This window comes from Palaemon carinicauda, chromosome 38 (genome assembly GCF_036898095.1).
Source record: "Palaemon carinicauda isolate YSFRI2023 chromosome 38, ASM3689809v2, whole genome shotgun sequence".
Lineage (NCBI taxonomy): Eukaryota > Metazoa > Arthropoda > Malacostraca > Decapoda > Palaemonidae > Palaemon > Palaemon carinicauda.
This window is the reverse complement of record NC_090762.1, coordinates 29,266,030-29,290,334: the sequence shown is the minus strand read 5'-3', so window position 1 is coordinate 29,290,334 and position 24,305 is coordinate 29,266,030. Positions and strand designations below refer to the sequence as shown.

Genomic DNA, 24,305 nt, shown 5'->3' with positions numbered 1-24,305 from the left:
GCTGTCATGAGTGACATTCGTGTTTCACAAAAATGTCTCGCCGGGACAAAATTATTATTATTATTATTATTATTATTATTATTATTATTATTATTATTATTACTTGCTTGAGGGTACACTCGAGCACTCTATTCTATCTTATTTCTCTTCTTGTTTTGTTAAAGTTATTATAGTTTATATGGTAGATATTTATTTTAATGATGTTACTCTTCTTGAAATATTCTATTTTCCTTTTTTCCTTTCCTCACAGGGCTATTTTTCCTTTTGGAGCCTCTGGACTTATAGCATTCTGGTTTTCCAACTAGGGTTGTAGCTTAGCTAGGAATAATAATAATAATAATAATAATAATAATAATAATAATAATAATAATAATACAACTCTAGTTGGAAAAGCAGGATGCTATAAGCCCCGCGGTCTCAAGAGGGAAAATAGCACAGTGAGAAAATGGAAAAAGAAAAAATGAAATATTTTAAGAACAGTAACAACATTAAAATAGATATTACCTATATAAAATAAAAATTTTAGCAAAACAGGAGGAAGGGAAATTAGAATAGAGTGCCCCAGTGTACCCTCAAGCACGAGAACTCTCACTCAAGACAGTGGAAGACCATGGTACAGAGGTTATAGCACTACCCATGTCATCAGTCTTCATTTTTCATTCAAAATCATACAATACACTTTGTTGTCATTTAATTTACAAATAAAAAGTTTTTCCTAAGGTAGTAGTAGTTTCCACAATCATTGTTGGAAAATCAACAATAGGATTTTTAGTTTTGCATTTGTTGATGTAACATTGAAACTTGGGATGTAAAGTTTTTGTTTCTTATGCAACAGTTTCCCGCGACGTTTCTCCCCGTCACATTTTCTGAACGCGCCCTTTATGAGATGGCGTGTTGATTGCAAATACAAGGGTGCCGAACTGGAGCCCCTATTTTTTTATGGTGATGGCTTGATCGGTTACTCTCTCTCTCTCTCTCTCTCTCTCTCTCTCTCTCTCTCTCTCTCAGTTCATTTTTGTGTGCTAGAAGATATTTTTCATTTAGTGATATGATTTAGCAATTACAGTAGTTAAAGGATGAATGTGCCAATGAATTGTGTTGTTTTCGGGGCGATCTATGGTTGGAGAGAGAGAGAGAGAGAGAGAGAGAGAGAGAGAGAGAGAGAGAGATTCCTGACCCTTCTTACTGAAAGCGACAGAAAAAATACTAACAACAGTACTACAAGGATAAATTGAGGTAAAAAGAACGCCCCCTCCTCTCTCTCTCTCTCTCTCTCTCTCTCTCTCTCTCTCTCTCTCTCAGTTCATTTTTGTGTGCAAGAAGATATTTTTCATTTACTGATATGATTTAGCAATTACAGTAGTTAAAGGATGAATGTGCCAATGAATTGTCTTGTTTTCGGGGCGATCTATGGTTCCTTATTCCTTATTTCCTTATTTTTTGTTTGGGTTCCCCCAGGTCTTGGAGAGAGAGAGAGAGAGAGAGAGAGAGAGAGAGAGAGAGAGAGAGAGCTCCAAGATACTTAACGAGGTAATAGTAGAAGCCATGAATCTTGTGAATGATATAAAGTTATTGTTACTTTTATTGTATTGCTTCCAACACATGGGCCATTTAACGTGAGGTGGTCGTAATCATTCTTGTGATGATTTCTCGTCCTTTCATTACTTTATTTATTTATTTATTTCTTTCATTTATGTTTCCTCCTTTCTTTCTTTCATTTCCCTTCGTTATTTCGACTCTTAGAAACGCAGAGAATTAAGAGTTCATCTCTCTCTCTCTCTCTCTCTCTCTCTCTCTCTCTGAAATAATTCTTTTATCATAAATTTTTATTTAAAAATGCAATCTTAGAGCTCTCTCTCTCTCTCTCTCTCTCTCTCTCTCTCTCGGAAATAATTCTTTTATCATAAATTTTTATTTAAAGATGCAATCGTAGAGCTCGCTCTCTCTCTCTCTCTCTCTCTCTCTCTCTCTCAAATCATTCTTTTATGAATTTGTGTTTAAAGTTTCTCTCTCTCTCTCTCTCTCTCTCTCTCTCTCTCTCTCAAATAATCCTTTCATCTTCCTCCTTCTTTCTTTCATTTCCCTTCGTTATTTCGACTCTTAGAAACGCAGAGAATTAAGAGTTCCTCTCTCTCTCTCTCTCTCTCTCTCTCTCTCTCTCTCTCTAAAATAATTCTTTTATCATAAATTTTTATTTAAAAATGCAATCTTAGAGCTCTCTCTCTCTCTCTCTCTCTCTCTCTCTCTCTCTCGGAAATAATTCTTTTATCGTAAATTTTTATTTAAAGTTGCAATCGTAGAGCTCGCTCTCTCTCTCTCTCTCTCTCTCTCTCTCTCTCTCTCCTCAAATCATTCTTTTATGAATTTGTATTTAAAGTTTCTCTCTCTCTCTCTCTCTCTCTCTCTCTCTCTCTCTCTCAAATAATCCTTTCATCATAGATTTACATTTGAAGATGCAGTCGTAGAGAGAGAGAGAGAGAGAGAGAGAGAGAGAGAGAGAGAGCAGCATGTGTCAGACTGAGCTTCGGAAAACGATATCTTTGAAAAGCATTATTTTATGTAGCTTTATTGAGAAATATCCTGGAGTATCTTTTTCAATAAAAATTCACCGTATATCCAGTGTTAATGTTTAAGGCATCCAGTAACGTCAAATCAACGTTTTCATTGATTGGTGTATTTCGTTAATATATAGTTTTTTATAGCATTCTTTTCAGAAAGTGTACCCATATTGGCAACTGATTAGTATACGAGTGTATTTCAGGGTCACACCATTTGTAATCGTAGGTGTATATTATCTCCTATTTCATTTTTTTTTCAAATTAAAACTATTTTGATTTTGTATTGTGCAAGTTTTCTTTTTAATCAAGCAATTCGTTGAAATATAGTGTAATTTTACTAATAGCCGAGGGAAAGCTATTGATAGATTTGATAAATTTCTTTTTTTATCGAATATAGATTGTGATTATATTCCAGTAAAACTTTTTTATGGCATTAGGGTTGTGCTGCCAATTAGACCAGACATCGTGAATTTAAAAAGCGTGAAATAAATGTATTTTTCTTTACGCAGAATTATTATTATTATTATTATTATTATTATTATTATTATTATTATTATTACTTGCTAAGCTACAGCCCTAGTTGGTAAAGCAGGATGCTATAAGCCCAGGGGCTCCAGAAGGGAAAATAGCCCAGTGAGGAAAGGAAACAAGGAAAAAAATAAGATTTAAAAAATAGTAACATCAAGATTAAAATGTCTCTTAAATAAACTTTGAATACTAACAAAACAAGAGGAAGAGAAATAAGATAGAATAGCGTGGCCGAGTGTACCCTCAAACAAGAGAACTCTAACCCCAGACAGTGGAAGACCATTGCACAGAGGCTATGGCGCTACCCATGACTAGATAAATAGAATTGTCCCTATGAATCTTAATATATATTAAAGTTTAATTATGATTTCATACACATTTATTTGCGAATTTTTATATTAGGTAATTCTTAAAGGAAGGCCATTTCCCAGATCAGCGTCGAGCGTCGTCCAGTTTCAAAGTAATGTTCGTTACTCTTATCAGCTGTGAAGAGATACGCTGGCAGCTGATAGCCAATCGGCTGTCGGTGGTGTAGTATTCGTTGTCTCTATTATTGAGATAAGGAAGAAACCTCTCTCTCTCTCTCTCTCTCTCTCTCTCTCTCTCTCTGAGTTACTTTAATGAGTGATACTGTATTGCCTATTTCTAATTCTACTGTATTTTTATTCAGTATTTTCTAAATGTTCTTGATGTTTAAACCCCCACCCACCTTCATGTCCTGTCCCCCCCTCCTCCACCTCCCCTAGCCCCCAAGGATTTAAGGTGGCATGCGGGCATTAAGAGACTTGGGAGGTTAAAGAAATGAAGAAGACGAAACAGTTACACGTCTGAGTCGGACAAAGGCAATATCTCCCTTTCGAGTTTTTGTTTGTGATTGGGTGACACCCTGGGATTAAGTCTTATTGTCGAAACACCAGCCTTTGTTAAGCCTATACGCCCCCACGCGGCCCTAGGCTTCATACTCTGAGCAAATCTCTAGGCCTCTCTCTCACTGGCCTATGGCACTTGGTCGTGTGACTTAACACCCCCCCCCCCCCCCGGGGGGAGGGGGGAGGGGTTTCCGATGGAAAGATCAAGCCATTTTGTTTTATGTAATAATTGAAATATTGTATTTCAAATTATCAATTAACTGTTTCGTAAATATAATGTGTGAGTTGAGTTTCTCAAGCCTGTGTAAGATTACACACACACACACACACACCCCCCCCCCCACACACCACATACATATATATATATATATAACTTTTTTATTTCATCAACCTTGTATATAAAAAGAAACGTTTGGAAAAGTAATAGATGGTTTTAACAGGTTGAAAACGTAACTTATAAAATTTGCTTCACCAGATATTAAAAGAAGAAAGTTTTCAATGGAGAGGCGGCTATCCTGTAGTATTTAAAAAAAAAAACTGCTGACGTAAACAAAAGAAAAATAAAAGAAAACACTATATGTGCCAACACTCGGTAGAATTTTTCAATTTCTCTAAGGTAATTTTCAGTTTCATAATTTATTTATATGTGAAAATATGGCAATACTTTGAATTACATGGAGCCTTTGTATATCAGCGGCCAGTTTCTTTCGTGTGGATTAAAAATGGACATCAACTGAACTAAACTTTTCTGTCTAACCTAACCTACAAGCCGTGTCTTTACCTACTTACCTGTGGGGGGGGGGGGGCAACGCCCCTTGTGGACACCCCCCCCCCCATAACACTGCCGTATTCTAAATTAGCCATAATAATACATTCAGGTGGCCGCTTTCATACATACACCCAATTACATTGTTGTGTTTTGCAATATAAATGATTTTGCTATATCTTGAAGTTTTATGTGTATCATGTGACCATAAAAATACTGTAGAATAACACACGTAATCAAAAGCAAGTTCCTTTCTAATTCTAAATCAACTTTTCATGAAGTAAAACTGTCCCTTTTCACCTCTCGCCCATTGAAGCGAATTGATAACGCCAGATAAAAGTCTTCGTTATCATCATATCGTTGTAACCTATTTTTACGACTCTTGACTTTGCCGGAGTTTGCCAGAGTCTGTGGCTTATCATTATGAGTCATCTACGAGCAAGCTGATAAGCTTCTTTTTTCTTCTCTCCCTCCTGGTTTTGTGAAACATGTATACAGAAGGTGGACACAAAAAGTGTACACAGAATTGCTACTAGATCTGAGACTTTTTATAATTGGGCAATGCACGCAAAATGCATTGTCTTTGATTCATACACTTCTTGAGAGTTTATCGTTTTAATTATTCCTGACAGCTGATGTCAGATCATGCTAACAACTTGGCCACAGCTTTATCAATGAGCTTGCAAGTTTTTTTTTTTTTCACTCTAATCTCCATATGCCACAACATATCACCAGACCTCTTCTCTTCCCCAGGGAAGGAATCGAATGTTTTGATTATTTTCTCTTGACTAATCTAGTGGGTAGAAGTTGCTCTGATATTACCCTAATCTTCTCGTGTTATCAGTGAGTTGACAGTACTTTCGGTTACATCCACGGTTTAAGGTTTATTACTCTGTGTCTGTCGGCCTCTATCGGGGATTAAGGATAATGCCAATCGTGGTCTGGTGAGGCCATGTAACGATGATGACTCCGGGATTAGGGACTCGAGTCCTTTTGTTTACTCTACGTAATGTTTGCCGAAGACTTTCATCGTCTCTTTGTTGTTGCTATCAGGGATCTCGTGACATTTCGTCGGCTTTTCTTCGCGTTGATGTCTCGGAGGCAGAGGGGACATCAATTGAGGTTAGCCTTTCATTGCAATGCAATATGCGTACTTGTTAATGTTTAGGAAATATTGTTTCTGGTTTCTTAAAATGTTCTTTTTAAAAATGTTTCGTTTTTCCTTGTTTCCTTTCCTCACTAGGTTATTTTCCCTGTTGGGGCCCCTGGGCTTATAGCATTCTGCTTTTCCAATTAGGGTTGTAGCTCAGCAAGTAATAATAATAAAAATAATAATAATAATAATAATAATAATAATAATAATAATAATAATAATAATAATAATAATCTCAACAGGATTTTAAGTATTTCAATATGATCAATTGAAGATAATTGTTATTATTATTATTATTATTATTATTATTATTATTATTATTATTATTATTATTATTATTATTGCTAGCATAGCTACAACCCTAGTTGGGAAAGCAAATGGCTTAGGGCCCGATTCTTAAATCCAAGTTAGGTGTATATATATATATATATATATATATAACTTTTTATATCATCAATATTGTAAATAAGTTTGGAAAAGTAATAGATGGTTTTTATAACAGGTCAATTGATACTGAAAACGTAACTTATAAAATTTGTTCCACCAAATATTAAAAGAAGAAAGTTTTTCAATGAAGAGAGAGCTATTTAGTAGTACTTTTTTTATTATTAATCTGACGTAAACAAGGGGAAAAAGAAAAAACACTAAACTTGCCAAAACACTTGATTTTTTTTTTCTTCACTAAGGTAATTCACAGTTTTATAATTGATTTAATCTGTTTAACCCTTGGATTCTTAGTTAACATGGTTGGAATTTTTATTTAAGAAATTATGTTAATCTTCCGTTTCTATGTTTATTTAAACAGGATTTTCCTTAAATTTCAAAACTGGTTTCCGCCCGGACTAAGAAATCATGTTTCAGTTAGTTTAACTTATTAAATTTGACCCTCGATTTGAGAAAAAAAAAAAGTTCAACTGTTCAAGATTTTTTAACTGGGTTCTGCTAACCGCAGGTTCATAGTGTTGACTTTAACTAGGGGTAACATTATAGAGTCTTTTGTCGTCGAATTAAAACGGTAATTATCAGCTGACTGTGTTGTGTGTTATCCTACGTCACATCCTGGTCAATGGCGATGTCAGTAGAGTGACATGTGATAATTGAACAAATTGAAAAGACGGGTATTTGAATGCGTCTCGGATAGGTCAGAAAATATGCTTTTGGAATGAGTCTCTCTCTCTCTCTCTCTCTCTCTCTCTCTCTCTCTCTCTTTTAAAGTCTAGTTGTATTGGAATCGTGTGTGAGATGATTAATGAAGGCAATATACAAGGTTTGCTTTGTTAAGTACTAATTGGTATCTCTCTCTCTCTCTCTCTCTCTCTCTCCTCTCTCTCTCTCTCTCTCTCATTGCAGAATTCGTGTCATGACATTTTTATGCAGTTCGTTTCTGTTCTGGGTTGTGTAAGTGTATCTAATAGATATTTGCTGGTTTCATAAGGTTATTATTATTATTATTATTTTCACATTCACAATGTCAATGAATTATTCCAGTTTTGTGTTACAGTAAAAATCTCACACACACACACACACGTGTGTATATATATAGGCCTATATATATGTGTGTGTGTGTGTGTGTATATATATATATATATATATGCAATCAACCACAAGAAAAAAAATGAAAATACTGAACGAATCATGACCAGTTTTCCAAGTTTACGCAGGAATATATTCAGGAAATTTTACCCACGAGTAGTGTATTTATTGTGGAATATACTGTATTATGTATTTGACATATTCACCCATGTGTTTAGATGAATATTCTACCTCCTAAATTACAAAACGGTTGTTATCCAGATTGATGGAAAACCCGTCAAAACAAATAGAGATATATAATCCTAAATCCCATTAAAGTTTTAGATATATTCTTTTGGATTTTGACGCTTTGGGGTACGAAAATGCCTCACAACGTTAAAGCCAGGAATGATGTCACGTCTCCTTTTTTTTTTTTTTCTTTTTGAGGATTGGGACCTTGTAAGTGTGGGGGGGAGGTAGTCACGTGTAGGATGGTTGTGGGATTGTGGAACTATTTGTCACCCGTCTTTTGGAGAATTTTACGAGTGCAGAAATGACTTGTGCCTGGGTCAAGTGAGAGTTGTATGATAATCTCGCAAATTTATTCAGGCAGTTTAACAATAATCATTTAAATGGTTCATAATATTGTTTGGCGCTGGGAAGTTGTAATTATTTTCAACGTTTATGATTAATTTAATGTATAATTTTTCTTTAATATTTTAATCATCTTGATTGAAAAATAGGATATTAAAATTAAATAAATTTTCGAATCCTATTTTCTCTTCCACCCTCAAATTTTTTTTGCCTAAGACCAACACATCCCAATTTTTGTTTAGGATATTGAAATTAAATAAAATTTTGAATCCTATTTTCTCTTCCACCCCAAAATCTTTTTTGCCTAAGTCCAACACATCCCAATTTTTTTTTTAGGATATTAAAATTAAATAAAATTTTGAATCCTATTTTTTCTATCTTTTTTGCCGAAGACCAACACATCCCCAATTTTGGTTTAGGATATTGAAATTAAATAAAATTTTGAATCTTATTTTCTCTTCCACCCCAAAACCTTTTTTGCCTAAGTCCAACACATCCCAATTTTTTTTTTAGGATATTAAAATTAAATAAAATTTTGAATCCTATTTTCTCTATCTTTTTTGCCGAAGACCAACACATCCCCAATTTTGGTTTAGGATATTGAAATTAAATAAAATTTCGAATCTTATTTTCTCTTCCACCCCAAAACCTTTTTTGCCGAAGACCAACACATCCCAATTTTTTGTTTAGGATATTAAAATTAAATAAAATTTTGAATCCTATTTTCTCTATCTGTTTTTGCCGAAGACCAACACATCCCAATTTTTTGTTTAGGATATTAAAATTAAATAAAATTTCGAATCCTATTTTCTCTATCTTTTTTTTGCCGAAGACCAACACATCCCCAATTTTGGTTTAGGATATTGAAATTAAATAAAATTTTGAATCCTATTTTCTCTTCCACCCCAAAATCTTTTTTGCCGAAGACCAACACATCCCAATTTTTAGTTTCGTTCGAGGAATGAAAAGTTTGTAATGAGATTCCATTGTCGTAATTATCAATAACGATTATTCGCTACGTCAGAAGGTGATGTTTTCAGTGGTTTCTGACACGTCTAATTAAAGGTCGTAAATTGTGTATCCCGCAGACCATTAGCTGATGAAGTTTTCCTCCCTGAGTCATATTATCTTAAGCTTACCTTAGGCCCCCTTCCGTTGACCTCAGTATTTCTGCTCGGGAAGTATTCCTTTTTGTAATGAAAATCCTCCTTAGTTTTATATCAATGTAATATTAAATCATACTTTTTAAAAATATTAATTGCCATTAATGTTACTGCAAGTACAAGAAGGTTATTACTTTGAGTAGGTCATTGTTTATATTTAATAATATGTATTATGGATTGCTACTGGTTCAGCAATTATCCTTATTATAGCCATAAATAACGCATAAATAGTGTAGTGAATAACGAAGCCCTCCTTACTCCACCATTCTTTGCTTAGGATATAAATTTCCTTTTTTTTTTTTTTTTCTTTTTTTTATCACCTGAGTGTTGACGATATGTGTTCAGGGGGTATTTTTGTGTCCATGTGTTAGGTTTCAGTCGCTGGCTTATGAAAAAATGAGATATAAAGCAAATTTTGACATTTTACTCATTTTATAACGAACGTTTCATTGAGCATTGTATACATACATACATACATACATACATACACACACACACACACACACACATATATATATATATATATATACACACGCACACACTCAATAATTCTTTCACGAAAGAATATTTTCGATGTCTTTGTATCACCCAGGAAATTAACAGGGCTTTCCATCTCTCTCTCTCTCTCTCTCTCTCTCTCTCTCTCTCTCTCTCCTCGATCGGTTTGGTACCAGAACAGGTCTTCCCTAAGTGGGATATTGTTAGCACCAAACTTTTTTTTATTGAATTTATAAGCGGTATTGTGGGATTGAAAGCAGTTCCAAATAGATACCTATGCGTGAAGATGATAGTGGGTAAATCGTAGGTCAGTCCCTAACTCTTTCTCTTTCTGTTCATCTACATTTCTTTCTAGTCTTTTCCTCCCTTATCTTTTGGGGGTACTCTTCGTGGCGCCTCCCCTATTATTAGCCATTCCTCTCCAGTCATCCGTCATTATCATCGGTCCTCTTTTCCTCAGTCTTTCCGCACGACTCACTCTCTCTCTCTCTCTCTCTCTCTCTCTCTCTCTCTCGATAGCTCAGTCTGGAGTAATTTTAACTTCAGAAATGTGCAACATTTTGACTGGCAGGAATAGGTAAAATAATAGATAGAATTTTTCCTTATATATGTATGTATATATATGTATGTATAAATGTATGTGTATATATATATATATATATATACATGTATGTATATATACACATACACATACACATATATATACATAGTAGAACTCACAACTTTAAATATTTAATAAATCTACAGAAGAATCATCAGTAGCACAAAGAACTCCAAACAAAACACGATGTGTTTCCTGAATGTCAAGATAACACACACACACACACACACACATATATATATATATATATATATATTTATATATATATATATTTATATATATATATATATATATACAAGCATAAATAATGAGAAAACTTGAGAATGAGAGTTTCTCTCTCTCTCTCTCTCTCTCTCTCTCTCTCTCTGTACTTAGAATTTGCAACGTTCAGATATTTATTTGATATCTGCTTAGTATTTGGCTGTCTCTTATTGTATTGTTTTTCCATTAGACTTAAAACGGGTTTTCCTTCAACGTGTTTTGCTCGCAATTTTTTGCTCTTACTGAATATACATATGTATATTTTAAGTTTTTTTTTCAAGTTTAATAATATTCTTTGTCTCTTTTTCAGAATAGAGTTATGCGCCGTCGAGAACCGTAATTGCAGCAAATGTGATGACTGCTTAACAAATTTTGGTGAGTCTCTCTCTCTCTCTCTCTCTCTCTCTCTCTCTCTCTCTGTGTATTTCAACGTTACCACTAACTATATTCTGATCTTAGTTTTGTTTATTTTTTATATTCTTATTTATTAGATGCAGTTTATACCAAGCACATGTTAATTAACTGTATATATAGTATTTAATTTTAGTAATAATCATTGATGGATGAACGCGTATTGCTGTGTAAGGTACTTTGAAATTATCATCCAAATTATTGACTTTCGTTTAACACTTGAAAGTATGAAATAGATCCAGTTACCAAAGGAAGCCACAAAAGATGCTAAGGATTTGTTGAACTCCATAAACTTTGGAAACGTGTTCTTATGAAATGAAAAATAAAAAGAATACAGTAAATCCTTTTTTTTTTTTTAAGTTGGTTACGAAAATGTCCAGCTGACACCAGTCTGACCCCATTTAGTGATTATTCGTCATGACCGCAGACAGGTCTCTCTCTCTCTCTCTCTCTCTCTCTCTCTCTCTCTCATACGTGTTTTTGTCCAGTTTTTTCGTTTTCGGAAATTGTATCCTTACTTATATCATCAGCTGCTTTTTTTCCATGGAAATTCTATGTTTGGTCTTTTCATCGACGGCCTTTGTTACGACTTATATTGATAATAATATTGACAATATATCCATTTTTTTTTCATTGCAATTTTCTAGATAGTATGTAGTTCAATATTGTATGTTATGTGATGTCCTCTAATAGAAGTTTGTTTTGAAATCATTGAGACGATAAAACGACTTATTGAACTGTTTAGTAAATGTATACATACGGGAAAATTATTACCAATAGTGTGTGTGTTATCCCACATTATTGAAGTTTCCCATGTTTATTTCTTCTACGAAATGCGAGACTTAAATATTTATCAGTTTTTTCAAATTTCTGTCATATTAAGCAAGTGAATACTTAGCTCATTCTAATTTCTCTTAAAACCTTGCTAAGACTAACTTAAAGAAAAAAACAACTTGGTCACAAAAACCCAACTGTCTCCTGGTTCATGGTCATCTGTTTCTGGCATTTAGTCTTTAAGCCTGTCTGTCTGCCTGATTGTCTCATCACCTTACCAAGTGACCGGATGACTTTATAATTTTAATTGCGTATAACAACAACGGGTGTGATTGACATCTTAAATTACTTTAAAGAAAGAATGTCGACCAAAGAAAAAATATTTTTGTGTAATTGTAATAGCCTGTACGCATTTTTTTAATTTAAGAACAACATAACGTTTTTACTAATCAATATACTGTGTCGTCAAATTAGCAACAAACGAATCTGACTCTTTTTCAGTTGTGGAAAGCTAAAAATTTGATATCGAATTTACAAAGTTTGATCTAAAAAAAAAAAGAAAACTGACCTTGTGACAAGATCGGAAATATCTTCTTGAAGTTGAAGTAGCTGTATTATCAGCAGTCTGCACGGACATGTTTGATGAAGATTAGGCAACTAACAATAGATAATTAGATGACTAATGATTTTTATTATATCCAATTGTCTCTTTAGTTAACGCTATAATCTAATACAGAGTATAAGAAATTCCAATATCATATAATCTGGAAGTTGAATGGCAGGGCTGGATTAGAAATGAAACAATGACGATTACTCGAGTGCCATATTTGGATGAGATTATGGTGAGGGGTAGATGGAGATGGTTTGGGCATGCTTTTCGTACTCCCCAAGAGAGTTTAGTTCACCAAGCGTTCAGCTGGGCTCCACAAGGCACTTGAAGAGTTGGAAGACTCAGGCCTACATGGCTGAGGACTATGAAGCCTGAAGTAGTAGATGATGAAAGGAGAAGTATTGAGCCCCAGATAGAGGCGACTGGCGAAATCTAGCCGAGGCCCTTTGCGTCAATAAGCTCATGAGATGATGATGATAATCTGTAACGGACAATCGACATTGAAGAAATATGTGTTAAGCATTTGATGTTAATATACCCTTGATCATATCATTAACACTTATTTAAAATTCATGTAAAACATCATTACTCATGTTTATTTTCATAATAACTAATCGGCCATTGGCCAAACAAGATGGTAGTGGTCTGCCTTTCCCCTCGGGAAATATTGGTAGGGCGCTAATAGGATGAAACCAGAGCTCCTGTTTCGTTCCCCTTTTTTGCTTGCACGGACTTTCAAGTCAAGAACTTTTATTTGGTGCTGAGGGGGATGGGTGTTAAGTCCTCTCTTAAAGTTGACTTTTCTAACTAGATTGGCGTTTATTGTTATTTTTTACTTTATTTAATTATTATCTTAACTTTAATGTTTAGATGTTAGGGAATTTAAATACTATGCCAAAACATTTGCTTTTACACGTATCTGTTATTCGTTACCTGCTTGTATTCAGTGGAAGCTGATAAGATGAAAATTTCAATGTGTGGTTGAACAATAATTTTTTTTTTTTCAATCAGGAATATAACCATCTTAAATTGCCTGGTCGAATGATACGGATTATTATTATTGTTATTATTATTATTATTATTATTATTATTGTTGTTGTTGTTATTAATTGCTAAGCTACAACCTTAGTTGGAAAAGCAGAATGCTATAAGCCCAGGGGCTCCAACAGAGAAAATAGCCCAGTGAGGAAAGGAGACCAGGAAAAAAAATACTTGAAGACCAGTAACATTAACAAAATATCTCCTACATAAACTACGAAAACTTGAACAAAACAAGAGGAAGAGAAATGAGATAGAATAGTGTGCCCGATTGTAAGTTATGTATTGGTTGATACAATGCCCATTAGCTTTGGAAAGCTCTAAAACTTAATTGATGTAATTAACACATCAGTGGATATTAACGTAATCACATGGGTATAGTATCCTGTCATTAAATGATATAAGCAGCAACATATACAGATAAATATTCTCCTTTTCATATTCGTCGAGATCAAACATTTCTAATATGAGATTTTCTTTGCACCTCAGAAAGTGATTTTGTTCTTGTTTAACGTATAATTGTGTTCTCTCTTCGGTATTTTCACAGGCATATTTTTTTTCATTTATTGTCAATGTGTAATAAGTTCAAACAAATAATTTTACCAATGATATATTCTGATTCAGCTGTTCTGGACAGTGTTATTTTATAAATATTTTGATATAGACGAAACAAAGATACATATATAGGTTCTAAGGAATTTCATTAAGAAAAATTTATGAAATCTTTGAATTATATTCAGAATAAAAATATTTAGTAAGATTTTCAGGTATTTTTTTCATTATGCGCAAGAAATACAAAATTTGACGTGTAGCAGTCATATTAGAGAGAAAGCAAACACTGATTATTGTAATCAAGTAGAATTGAACAACGGTAATGCAGGACCAATGATAGTAAATTGCAAGGGAATATTGATTATGTATTACAGCTTATATAGATTACGTTGTAAAAAGTAGTGTTACCAATCATATATTACAGTTCTCATTATAACAGAAAGGATATTACGAGCTATTTGCTTTTTATTTTTAAAAGTATAAAATTTGAATTATCAGTAATATTTTCTTGTAAAATATTTCAAATTTGGCTTATTTTTGGAGTAATTGCTTTGTACAATGTTTGTCTTTTATTTTGTCTTATGTGATAGTCAATGTTTTCCTTTCCGCCACAGCATTTTTATGAAGAATTCTTCACTAGCTGCATAATGATATACAGAGCACCATTTTAATATATGCATAGTAAATATAAAGGCTTCATGGACGTATTCTATAGCTATTGCTCAAATGTATATTCATGTTTTAGGGTATTTTTTTATATTTTCTTTTGTATGTATGTGTGTCTGAGAGAGAGAGAGAGAGAGAGAGAGAGAGAGAGAGAGAGAGTAGTTCTAATTAAAGAAATTTACATATTCCATTTGTTAAAAGACTTTGGTGTTAAAATGAGAGAGAGAGAGAGAGAGAGAGAGAGAGAGAGAGAGTTCTAATTTAAAAAAATCAGATTCCATATATGATAGAAGACTTCGGTGTTAAAACGAGAGAGAGAGAGAGAGAGAGAGAGAGAGAGAGAGAGGTTCTAATTAAAAATAATATTACATTCCATATGTTAGAAGACTGGTGTTAAAACGAGAGAGAGAGAGAGAGAGAGAGAGAGAGAGAGAGAGAGAGAGCATATATAATGCCTTTTAAAGTCAGTTATTTGTCATCGCTAACTTAAGCCTCTTTGTTAATGTTAATGAACAGAGTAATTTGTGGTCACGCCGTGGTAACAACTCAGGAATTTTCTGTCATTTCTGGGACCAGGCCTTTTTCTGGTTCTGTTCTCACAAGGTCAACTTGGCTTTCTGAAATTCTCTCTTACGTCAAATGTATTTTTATTCTTGTGAAGTCAAATGCTGTCTCGTTTAATACGAATATATTTTTTTATATCTCTTTTTGGATTAGAACGACTTATGAGTATGCGCGCACGCGCGCTGTGTCTGGCGCTCAAACGTCCATAAAGTGTAACATCCTATTTGTGAGGATTTGCCGTGATAAGTCACATGTTTATGTCATAGAGATGAACGTAACATTGTTGTGGTCTTGGATATGCTGGAAAAGGGATGTCACTTTTATTCCTTTGGGAAACCTAACAAAATCTCTCTCTCTCTCTCTCTCTCTCTCTCTCTCTCTCTCTCTCATATCTTTCAGGGTGTGGGAACTCAATTCTGTGGACGGCGAGACCATTGTTTACCTCCACGCGTCACAGCTGGAGAGCCCTCGAAACTTGTCGAGGTAGCTTTCGAGTATGGGGCCTGGTCGATTGATTAAATGCACATGTGGACAAGGGAACCCCGGTGGTTGTCGGAAGGTCGTCTGTTGATTGACACACGGCAGAAGGATATAACGTTTATAACCCCCTCAAATTTCAGTGGGTATTGGCAAGGTGGCGAATAAGGTTTTCAAACGGTTTGGCATAATTCTGTTTTTTTTTTTTTTTTTTTTTTAAGTAATGGAATGTGACTATTGGATTAACGGTGATATGAATGCGAGTTATGTATGGGAAATTAAATTGGAATTCGAGTTAGGAATTGCGAGTAATCGAAGAAGGAAATGCAAGACGAGTTGTGGAAGCGGCTCGTAAGAGGGGATAAGTAAGTGCTGCCTGCACGTGAGTTCTGGCGAGTGGCGGCGAGTCGGCGGGGACTGGGCTGCCTAGGTAGATGGATGAAATATAATAAGTGTGTAATAAGAGAACACTAATACTATCCCCCCTACTCCCCCATCTAAGTTCCTTCTCCCTCTTTTCTTCCCATCCCAAGGGTTCCCCCCTTTCATTTTTCTCAACTACCGACTCACCTGCAGGTACGTTCAATACGTTGCAGAATGTCTTCGACCTGGAACATGTAGTTCACTTGCGAAAAGTTATTTGGAAGTATTTGTACTTTTAGTTTATTGTTTTAAACATCTTTTATGCATTCTTAATGTACATTTTTGAAATAAGATAGTTTTCGAGTTTGACACTGGTAAATTAATCTCTTCATTGGTACATGATTTTTAAACTTGTGGACGTCCCGTTTTCTATTATGCGTCTTGTAAAGTGTTGAACGAAGCTTCAAGTATCCATGGCGGGCGTCAAGGTGGTCGGACTAACCCCCCCCCCCCCCCCTCCCCCTTTCCCTCCCTCTACCATCATGGCTACGGAAGAAACAATAGTGTACCTTCTGGATTTTGTAAACAAAACTGATCCTTCTTTTTAACTCTTCCGATTCTGTTTATTATTTGTTTAACCTTTTGCCCTTCTTACGTTTCCTTGTTCGATGTTGGTGGTCATATTGTTTGGTATGTATTATTCTTCTGCAGTTTACTTGAATCCAGCTTTTAGAGTACAGGGAAAGTCACATTTCCCTAAATAAATATATTTCCCTCTTGAGTTACAGTTCTTAAATGCTTATTATCATTCTAGAAAAGACCACTGTTTAAGGTAAAATTATATCCAAGCTCAATTTTCTTCTTGCCTCTATTTCATCATATAACTGGGAGTACCTATTTTGGTATTGCTATGCAAACTATCATATTTTCTCTTATTACAGTAGCGTTATTTTCGCTCTAAAAATTATTTTCTTTTCTCTTTCTTTCCTTGGATCTAGACAAATTTTCCTTCGCACCATTTCATGGTCCCTTGACTTTAACCTGTTTAATACTGTTACATGTTTAACTAAATTAACTTTTTCAATGAGAATAGAATCTATTTTCCCTCTAATCGGCTTCAGAAATAATTAGTTATGCAAGAATCAGTTAGGCATATCCCAAGCTACCGTAGTCCATCCATAGTAGGTTGGGCTGGGCACCAACCGCCCGTTGAGATACTACCGCTAGAGAGTAAGGGGTCCTTTGACTGGCCAGACAGTACTATATTGGATCCTTCTCTCTGGTTACGGTTCTTTCCCTTTGCCTACGCAGACACCGAATAGTCTGGCCTATTCTTTACAGATTCTCCTCTGTCCTCATACACCTGACAATACTGAAATCACCAAACAATTTTTCTTCACCCAAGGGGTTAACTACGGCAATGTAATTGTTCAGTGGCTTCTTTGTTCTTGGTAAGGGTAGAAGAGACTCTAGCTATGGTAAGCAGTTCTTCTAGAAGGACACTCCAAAATCAAACCATTGTTCTCTATTCTTGGGTAGTTCCATAGCCTCTGTACCATGGTCTTCCACTGTCTTGGGTTAGAGTTCTCTTGCTTGAGGGTACACTCGGACACACTGTTGTATCTAGTTTCTCTTCCTCTTGTTTTGTTGAAGTTTTTATTGTTTATATAGGAAATATTTATTTTAATGTTACTAGTCTTAAAATATTATATTTTTCCTTGTTTCCTTTCCTCACTGGGCTATTTTCAATGTTGGGGCCCCTGGCCTTATACCATCTTGCTTTTCCAACCAGGGTTGTAGCTTAGCATTTAATAGTAATAATAAAATGAACCCTAGAAACTGGTTCTGAATAGAGTGTTTTTTCAAGTTTATAAAGCAGGCCCAACTGGAGTCTTGGATGACTGGTCGTTCTGATGTTTATCTGGAGTCCTCGTTCCCTTAGTTTTATTTCTTTTATATTCCATTGATTTTCTTTCACCTCTTGTCTCTAATTCTTTTATTTTTCACCCTACTCTTATGTAGAGGAGCCTTTACCCTTGCAGAGTGAAGGATTTTTTCATTCTTTGTTGAGCCTTGTGACCAAGAGGTCATTGGTATCACACACTCACACACACACACACACACACACATATATATATATATATATATATACACACACATATATATATATATATATGTGTATATATATATATATATATATATAGATCCACTGCAGAACAAAGGCCTCACCCATGTCCTTCCACTTGCGTCTGTTTTTGGTCTTTGTGTCCGTCCATCAAGTCAATACGGGTAGGACCATCTCATTACATACAGTACTTTTCTTTTTTTAGAGACAGTAGCATTTTACATTTCATAATCTTATTTTGCTTACCAAATGCTCTCCCTCCCATGCTTATCCTTCTAATTACGGCCTCGTGTCCTCGGGAAACAGTGTGTGTCCTAACTCCTAAAGTACGTACATTTATTAATAATCTCCAGAGGCTCGTCTATAATTCTTATTTGTTGTCTCTGCATTTTCATCGAGCATTATCTTAGTTTTACTCATAATCATTTTCAGTCCTACATTTCTGCATTCTATATTCAAATCTATCGTCTTATGTAATTCCTCCCATGATTCACTAAACACAACTATGTCATCTGCAAATATTAAATTGGTAATTCTACAGTTTCCCGGTCCAAATTCTTAAGACTTCTTTTAGACATGCTGTGAATAATTTAGGAGACGGAGTCTCCCTGTTTAGCTCTTTTCTCAATCAGAATGTTCTCACTATCTTTATTTAGTTTCATGATTGCTTTAATTCCTGTATAGATATTTTCAATTGTTTTAACATAAGATTCTTCTATTCCTTGTTTTTGAAGAGCTTTCATTACTGCTGATGTTTTGACAAAATCAAAAGCTTTCTCATAGTCTATAAATGCCATACATAATGGTTTACCATACACTTGATATTTCCATTAGCTGGTTAATTACATGGAAATGGTCAGTTGTTGAATACCTACTTAGAAAGCCTGCCTGCTCTCTTGGTTGAATAAAGTCCAGCTGTCGTTCTATTCGGCCTAATATGATCTTTGTAAATATTTTATATATTATGGAGAGTAAACTTATTGCGCGATAATTTTTCAGGGCTCTTTTTTTTCTTTTTTGTCTCCCTTTTGGTGAATTAGTATAATGATAAAGTTTTTCCAAGCTGTAGCTATAGGGCATTCTTGCAGGTATATATTTGGTGAAGAGTTTGGCCAGTTTTTTCTAGCATGAAATCTTCTCCGTCTATTATTAAATCAATTGTTGAGCCATCTTTTCCTGCTTTGCCTTTTAAGGATTTCTTTACTTCTCCTATTGTTACGTTAGGTACCGGCTCGGGTGTTTCATTATTTCTTATATCACTATTGTATAGCATTGTATAGAAATCGTCTGCAACTTTTATCACTCCATCTCTACTGTGAATATATAGATTTTCATCTTTTAAAGCAAACATCTGTTGACTTCTTCCTTTCTTTAGTGTTTCCTCAATTTTGATCTGATTGTGCTTACGAATATCTTGGGTTTTTAGTTTATTGTTCTGGATAGTTCTGCTTATATATATATATATATATATATATATGTTTGTGTTTGTTTGTGTTAGTGTGTCTATTTCTCTTGAGCATTAATCCAGAACCTTTGGTTCTAGGAAAATACCGAGTGGTTACTGCCACGTTCAAACTTGGAATTTGTGAATCATTACTCTTCGGTTTGAAAGAGGCTTATACGTTAGCAGCTTTATACACCAACACCTGAATCTCATCCGCAGTGCATCAAAACCCTCAAAAACTGTCACTCACCGCTTTGAGAGAGAGAGAGAGAGAGAGAGAGAGAGAGAGAGAGAGAGAGAGAGCTCTTACGCTTGTAGAATGAAAAGTAAAACCCTTTTCATTTTCCCGTGGATTCTTCCATATCTCGAGTGTAGAAAATGATAAAAGAGAGTTGAGGCTGCAACACTCGGCCATTGGTATCAAATTTCCTTTACGTGCTCGGTAGAGCAGTGGACAGTAAGATTTTTAAGGGAAAAAACGGCCTGTTTTTATCCCTCCCCCCCCCTCCGCCTAAATAAAAGCCGTGAGCTATCCCTTCCTCGGCCATGCCACCATTCCTGGACTGTCCGGGAAGTGTTTTAGAGGAAAGGGTGGGTTCCAGTTTCATGTAACTGTCCCCGAAAGAGAGAGAGAGAGAGATTCGCGCTGGAAACATCCCTGGACTAGGTTAAGCAAGTTTGCTTCTACCCCAAGGGAGTCAGTCTAATATTTCGTTGGAGATGGGTTTGCGTCGTATGTGCCAACTAGCAAGTGCCGAAATAAAGCCTTGCTTGACGTGGCATGGACATTTTAACGGTTTTATTATTATTATTATTATTATTATTATTATTATTAATAATGGCTAGGTTACAATGCTAGCTGGAGAAGCAGGGTGACATAAGCCCAAGGGCTCCAACAGGGAAAAATAACCCAGTGAGGAAAAAAATAAGGAAACGAATAAACTACAAGAGAAGTAATGAACAATTAAAATAAAAATATTTCAAAAAAAAGTAACAACATTGAAATAACAGGCCTCTCTGCATTATTATTTGTTTAAATTTTCATCGTGTTTAAAGAACCCATCATATTGAATAGCTTGTTAAAAATTCTTAAATGTTCTATCAAGACATTTTCTTTTCATCTCTACACAAAAATACTGCTGTAACTGAATGCGGGTTAGTGCGGGTTTTCTATGAATTCTTTAAGTTGCAGTGACTCAGACTGTGTGTAGCCTATACGGGTTGGGGGTTACGTTCGCTACATACCTTTTTTTGCGAGGGTGATATGAGTTTTACCGTTTAGTTTTCCTCTTTAAAAGGTCATGATTTTTTCTTGGGCCTTAAATTGGTTATAATTGATAATTATTCATTTACCTGAATTTCTTTAAAAAATATGCTCTTATTAATTATGGTATGTTTACATGAACTCTGAAATTGGGGTATTTCTTTTTAATTCTACATACTTCATTGGGTTTTTTTTTATCATTTATCTAAATTCCTTTAAAAGTATATTCTTATTTGTGGCATTTTTACAACTCGGAAGTCGGAGTTATTTCTTTTTCTTCTACATACTTCAATTGGTTATTTTTTATAATTTACCTAAATTCCTTTAAAGATATATTCTTATTATTTGTGGTATTTTTATCCTGAAGTCCGGGTCATTTTCTTTTTCTTACGTACTTTTTTCCCTGCTGCTACTACTACTACTACTACTACTACTACTACTACTACTACTACTACTACTACTACTACATACACCGTTATTTGTCTTTGTCTATGATAATTTAACATCCCCTTAAATAGAAAGTCTTAACGAGGTAAAACTGTATATTATTTCACGATTCACATGTCTTTAAAATGTCTTATCATCTTTCATTCGTTCTTTTAGTCCCATTTGTTACCTTGGGCCTTTAATAAGAATTCAAATCATATTAAGCGTAATTAATTTTACACGTAGTAATCCTTTGTTCCCCCGGAGGTCTTTAAAAAAACTACTGCTGCTGAAAGTTTTTACCCCTTTGATCTTCATAGTCGATCAAATTACAATTTTTCGTATCTTTTTATATGATGATATTGAGTTACTTGCCCTATTCATATGATGTTTTTTGTATAACATTTGTAAGTTTAATTCATATAATCTTGTCACTCTTTAATATCCTAAATTCGGTTATTTAAGTCTCTTCTTTACTCATAACTCCCATAAAAGACGAAAAACACCCAGTTGAAAAAAAAATAGGCCTAAAGAAATTAGGAATGACAGCCTTATTAGCGTTCACAGTTAGCCCTCTACCCCTGGAGAGATGCCGTGGTCCAAATGTTCACCATTCATCATCGTTTGGTGTCATATTTGACATTTTGAGACAAATGCGAGAGAAGTTTTCATATTGTCTCTTGTTAGGAGTTGCCTCTATTAGTTACCTTCGAAGACTATTAATTCTGTTCGCCGGATAATGTTTATCAATTAAATCAATTCTTAGGATAGAATGACAGATTGACTTGTGATATTTATGGGGAGTCCCAGAGATTTTGTTCCAGAAGGACATACGGTGCAGCTATGAAAGTTCCGTGATTGATAACGAATGAGGGAATGGGTTTTGTGGTATGTGGCATTTTGAAGTATGGTTTAGAATTACTTATGTCAATTCGAAGTTCAGCTTGCATATTAATAATTTTCTGCCCGATCTTTTTTTTAGTTATACCACGTCCAGTCGTACCGAGAAAGCCTTTGGGAGCGGTCGACTCTTAGGAAAGTTTCCCATCAACGTGCCACGAACTTGCCAGGGGGTTCTTTAAAATATAGTGCACTGTATAATGATAAGGATGCTGGGATTGTTATGCTTTTGCACATACATGCTAATTAACTTTTCAGATATTTTAAGCATAATTTTATCATATACGTACGTTTTTTAAGCGGTTGGGGCCGGTGGATTATTACAATGCCATATCATATCAAAAAGTAATAGTCATATGGAATATATTTGCAGAATACATTTGGTAAAGTTAAAACTGTGGCTTAGATGGATGGGTCCGTGTTTGGCATAAGCCAACTTCATTTGAGCCAACCCGGTATATATACTATTTCTTGTATAGTGATATTTGTTTTCTTTTTCTTTATACGTCACGTTTTAGTTATATCCATTTTCGTTTTCACTGTCTTTGTAGAAATGGTTGCAGGACTTTTGCTATAATTTGTAAGTATATGCTAAACGTGCATGATTTTAATGACCGGTTTACAGTAAAATGAACGAATTAATAACGTCGCCCCTCGCGTGTTGGTTAATTCCTGTTTTGGTTTTGCGGGCTGTAGACGTAGATATTCAGCATGTCAATCCAGTTTGGACGTTCCCGTTCCACCACTGTGGGCGGACAAGACCTGTCCTTAAACCCTTTTGGTCTGGGCGTTGCGTAACGCGTGTAACCGAACTCTTCTGGGTGGACGAATTAGTAAAGATCGCCGTACAGGGGTTCGGATTTTACTTTCTGGGTCACATTAAAAGAAGAAACGAGTGAATGTTCCGCTGTGTCGTTGAAGACACTTTCCTTAATGCTACGTGGTTATATTCGTGACAAAAAATCACAAACGAGTTTTTTTTAGGAATGGATGTTGAAAACAGAATTCATCTGACTTACGAGCTAACCATTGTTCTGTAGTCTTGGGTAGTGCCACAGCCTCTGTACCACGGCCTTCAATTGTCTTGGGTTAGAATTCTCTTGCTTGAGGGTACACTCGGGCAGACTATTCTATAATCATCTTCCTCTTGTTTTGTTAATTTTTTTATAGTTTATATAGGAACTATCTATTCTAATGTTGTTACTGTTCTTAAAATATTTTATTTTTACTTGTTTCATTTCCTCACTGGGCTATTTTCCCTGTTGTGGCCCCCTGGGCTCGTAGCATCCTGCTTTTCCAACTAGGGTTGTAGCCTAGCAAGTAATAATAATAAACCAGTTTAATTGATAAAACTCTGGACGATGTGAAATCGATAAATTCAATACGGTCGATAATTGATTACGATTTAATTATGATTCCCATAAGATATGTTACAGTATAAGCTACATTCACAAAATTTGGATATAAGATTATTTTACATCAGTGTTAATTCGTTGTATATTTTTTAAAAGCAGGAGCTTACGCACTTTTTACAATGTGCCTCTTCAGCTGAAGATCCTACTTTTATTTTTTTTTTAATATATAACGTATATAACTGGATTTTTAGCACTAAAGATTGTTAGACACGGTATGGTGTTTTATTCAAGTTATTACTGTTAATGATAGATGTAAGAAATTCTATGTAATGAAAAATGTAAAATCCCATTTTGCACCCTTTTTCGAACCTAATTTCACACATTCAAAAACCACTTCATCTTTATTTGTTATGGAAATATATTTATTTTGCTTTTAGTTGGGAATTATATTCCAAAATATGGGAGGAAAACTGGGAATTATGATTTATTAAATTCTCTGACCTTACAATTGATTAATTTAGAATTTATAGAAGTATTCTGATTAAATTTTTATTGTAAGCCATGTTTTACACCAATGCATAGCATATAGAAATCCACTTTTGGTGGTATTTGTGAACTATGAAAAAACTTTTATAGTGTACACTGGTCAATATTGTGTCCAGAGTTATTATTTGTTTGTAATCAACTTTACACAAAAACTACTGTACCGATTTTGACCATATGTGAGTTTGATTAAGTTTGTTCATAAGCCTAGCAAGGGCAAAGTTAATGAATTACCAGTTAACAGCGGAGTACCTCAAGGGAATGTGTTGTCACCTATGCTGTTTATCCTC

The 24,305-nt window shown here is 34.7% G+C and overlaps 1 protein-coding gene across 3 annotated transcripts in view; it reads left to right on the top strand.

Moving 5' to 3' along the window:
* The window catches only part of LOC137630516 (uncharacterized), a 470,796-nt gene that overhangs the window by 423,426 nt on the left and 23,065 nt on the right, over nucleotides 1–24,305 (top strand). For 2 of the 3 annotated variants that reach the window (XM_068362027.1, XM_068362025.1), the window contains one exon: nucleotides 10,814–10,878. The gene's annotated coding sequence lies outside the window, so the exon portion shown is untranslated. Of the gene's footprint in view, nucleotides 1–5,601; nucleotides 5,844–10,813; nucleotides 10,879–24,305 lie in introns of those variants that run through there. The other variant, XM_068362026.1, reaches the window with a different exon arrangement.